The sequence below is a fragment of the Rattus rattus genome, chromosome 15 (assembly GCF_011064425.1).
Source record: "Rattus rattus isolate New Zealand chromosome 15, Rrattus_CSIRO_v1, whole genome shotgun sequence".
Lineage (NCBI taxonomy): Eukaryota > Metazoa > Chordata > Mammalia > Rodentia > Muridae > Rattus > Rattus rattus.
The window spans coordinates 58,061,479-58,065,524 of NC_046168.1; the positions used below are offsets into that span (position 1 = coordinate 58,061,479).

At 52.7% G+C, this 4,046-nt stretch overlaps 1 pseudogene; it reads left to right on the forward strand.

Annotated features, from left to right (window-relative positions):
* The window catches only part of LOC116884389, a 15,184-nt pseudogene extending 12,001 nt beyond the window's left edge, over positions 1-3,183 (forward strand).
* The last annotated feature ends 863 nt before the right edge of the window (positions 3,184-4,046 follow it).

Consider the following 4,046-nt stretch of genomic DNA (forward strand, 5'->3'; position numbering starts at 1 on the left):
AGTCAGAGCCAGCTCTCCAACTGGGACAGGTGGGTGTCCGGGGCTGGCGTCCGGAGCCATGTTCCCCTGTCCTCTTGTTTCCCTTTGGCCATTGAGTTTCCATGACCTCTGTTTCTCATTTTATGTATTGCACTGGGCACGTTTCCCAGGTTAGTTCCCTGCCTTTCTCCTGTCCCCAAACATTCGGAGTAACTAGCCAGCTGGGTGAGTCAGGCACTTCCATTCCCCAGAACAACGCCCCCAGCTTTCCTTGATACCCTGAGACCAGTGAATACTTGGGCACACGGGGCAAGTGTGAGTAAGTGTCTGCTGTAACATTTCATGAACAGGCTGGATTTTTTTTTCCCCTACAGTATGCTAGGTAACCCACCCTACCACTGAACACTTTCAGTCATGATTTTGCCCTTGGAAGGTCAACGGTGACAACGCAAAGCAAGGAAACAGTGCACAATTCCCTGTCGTGAAACAATTCTCACTTCGCACATCCTTCGCACCTCCCGAGGGTATCATTGACAGAGGCCGTGTCATTATTACTGTCCAGGAGAAAGTCACAGCATAGTGAGGTTAAGACGTTGGCATCATGCTACACAGCAAACCCATGTAAAGCCATCCCCAAAATGTATCTGTGTCCCACACTTAAGATCTTCAATGTTGTGCTTCACTTGGCTTCGGGACCCTTGGCAAGAGTCGGTATTGGAGACACGGAGATGTTTAAACCATTGCTGCAGGAGTAGCACTGATCTCAGATCCTTTCCTGTCCTGGCTCTCTCAGATCAGGCACTGGGGCACCACCATCTGCTAATATCTGGAGGCAGCCCCAGTACTGCTCGGTTTAGAAAGAGCGGTAGAGGGGGTGCTTAGCTGCGTCAGCTCTGAGGGGGCTCACTGGGAACCCCACTGCCATGGGACTCTGACAGCTTGTTACATAAGTGACAGAGAGGCAATTTCTCTTTTTTTTTAGTCATTTGACAGATGATAGGTTTCGAAATTGAGGGGGTGCAAAGCGGGGGCAGGGCACCGTTATCTGGGGCAGGTTTGTTAGCTTCTTGTTGTCAGAGGATGGAGATTAATAGGCTCTTCCGCCAGCCTCATGCTGAGGCTGCCCGAGACTAGTTCTTAGACTTGTGCCCGCCCCCTTCCATGCCACAGAATTCAAGGCTCACAGTGTTGGACTGGCACCAGAGGAGACTGTAGCAGGGTACCCCAGGTCACTGCTAGTTAGTTCAGGGTAGTACCTGAAGCTCCTGGGCTTCTCTGTCACACCTGCACAAAGGACAAGTCCTGGCTGCAGGGACACTCACCATTGTGGAATGCTAATCTTCTCATCTTTAGGACTGTGGTGGTCAAACTAAGTCCTCTCAGATAGAGTACTACTATCTCAAGGTAATAGATCATATATGGCCAGCACTTGGAGTGTACCAGACAGATGCTGGTCCTTCCCAGCTCTTCTTCCTAGAAACCCCTGCAACTTCAAGGGCATTCAGGCAAAGGGTAGTATTGAACTCTGAGGGCAATGCCCACATTAATGGTGTTCCCTGGGAGGTGGGTAGCACAAGTCCTTTCCCCTACCTCTCCAGCCAGAGTACCCCCATAGCCTATGGGCTGCACCTGCCTGGCCTTGGCTGGCCTGATTGTCCTGTGTGAGCACCAGCCCTCTGGCTCAGGGAGCAGCTGGCCAGGAGCTGCCACCTTGTCTGTGCTCCCAACCGCAGTACCTGGCATAAGAAAGGGGTTCGGCCAGAGCTGACAGCCAGCCACCTGCCTGCCCATCTGCCCTCCGTTTGCTCTTAGCTATCTGATTTCAGTCTCCTTGGCTACGGGGCAGTCAGTAGAGGGCAGAATTCCAAGGCTCTTTGGCCTCCCTCGATGGTGTCTGTGATCTTTCTGCAGGCCCCATCTGCTCTGCTTGGAGGCCAGGGGCTACAAGGCACCTATCCAGATCCATCATGGCAGAGGTTATCAGCCTGGGCTGCGTAGAATCCCTAGGAGAATCTCATAAACATGCCCAAACAGGGCCATCTAGACCTACTGAACCAGAACATTGGTAGTGGGCAGCAAAGGATACCTGGTACTTACTTTTAATCCTCCTGTGTATCTAAATCTGGGGCAGGATTAGAAGCACTGGGCTCATCTAAAGTGCAGTCCGAGGATTGCAGGAGCAACCGGGAGCTCCCAGGTCCCAGTGCAGAGCTGCAGGGTCCAGATCCCCAGTTTAACACGATCCCATGTTATTATATGGGTTATAGGTGAACCAATTAGAAAAGCTCCATAAGGAAGACTGTTTTGTTGCTTTGTTCACAAATCCATCAATGAATGCCTGCACGCAGGAGTGTCCAAGAAAGCCGCTGGTACCAAAGACTAAACTCACAGATCACCCCCCTAGCTGGGCCCCCCCTGAAGCTCACTTTCACCTCGCCCATCACACTCAACCTTGAGGGATGATAGTACCTGCCCCTTTAGGGACTAGGGAGGAATAATGAGGGACCTGTAAGCAGACGACAGGGGATTAGGCCACTTGGCTCCCCATTCATCCTGGGTGTTTCACATCGTGCCTTCTTTTTGCACGCCTTGCAGGTATCCCGAGCCTGTAAGCCAGATCTGGAATGGCGGCCTGACCGCTGTCAGGATCTGGCCCGAGGTGCAGCGCGACCCACGTGCCGCTCTCCCACTGGCGGAGGAGATGTTCAGGTGGACCCACTTAAGGACTCAGAGAAATTCGAAGCGCTTCCTGGAGCAGTCGCACTCAAATCCATGGAGCGCGCCTTTGAGGCCGACTATGGGCCGGTCCTGCGATTACAAAGTGGGGTCTCCGTCCTACCTGGACAAGCTGCTGTGGCGGACAAAACCCCCACTACTGGAACCCAAGCTCATCCTGGACCTGTCGCTTTTTTCAAACAGGCGCCAGCCGCACCCCCCAGGGCTCTTGTAGCAGACCCAGTGTCACATGAGGATGAGCCAGTGCCTCTTCTGGAGATCGCAGTAGGGTCAAGAGCACACAAAGTGGCCCTGAGCGTGCCAGTCTCCCCTGATACCCCAGAGCCCGGTCTCTGCTTCACCCCAGGACACCCAACACCCATTGATGGGGTGCACCCAGTCCCAATTCGACTTAGATGTGTTCATCTCAAGCATTGCCTAAAGCTCTGCACCAAACCTGAAGACCTACCGGAAAACAAACTAGGCTGACCTGAATAGTGCGTGCATCCGAGCACCCGGGACCTCGTGCAAGCAGAGGCCTTCTCCAAGAAAAGTGGTGAGCACAGAAGGGTAGTGGGAGAACTCCTGGAGCAAGACCCCACCCAGAAAAGCTGGACCGCTTCCTTGCTTTCTAAGTACCCTCAACCCCTCTCTGCTGCTGCATTGGGTTAACCAGAACACCACGCCCAGGTCCGAGGGAGCAAGAGAATATCCATTTCTTAACTGCCTTAATAACTAGCCTTTAACCTCTGGGGCGGTTTGAGCAGACCCTGGCTGGGGCTATCCTACTTTCCATCAAAGGAAAAGGCCTGTTGAGTGCACAAGGGAAGAAAGGGATTTCAGACCAAGTCTAGCTCCAAGGTCTGAGGGGTCAGAAACAGCTTACAGACACAGTTTCTGGGTCAGGTGACCCCACCCTAGTCCCAAATGGACATTTGGGCCCCAGTGAAAGCCACTAGGACCACAAGCCTGGTGGTGTCAGGATGTAAAGCCTGTGTCCCAAACTCCTATCCCTGGACCAGTGTCTGACCACAGTATAATGTCTTCCTCTGCTGGGGTCCTCCTGACTTTTGTCCAGAAAACGGTCCCCTAGTGCTTCTCGCTTTCCTCACTGTCTGTCCCATCCTTCCCTTTAATTTAGACCAAGTGGTTCCTTGTTTCTTCCAAAACCCCGAAACAGAACTTTCTTTTTCCTAGTCGCCAGACATATTTGTACAACTCCCCAAGTGCTTAAATGTCCTCACCTGCCACCTCCCTGTATTAACCCAACCCAGCTCAGTCTGAAGTTACTCCTTCCTAGCAGAACAGTTTGGGGGCTGCTTAAACTTAGTCATCTCCCAGGCCTGTGCCTA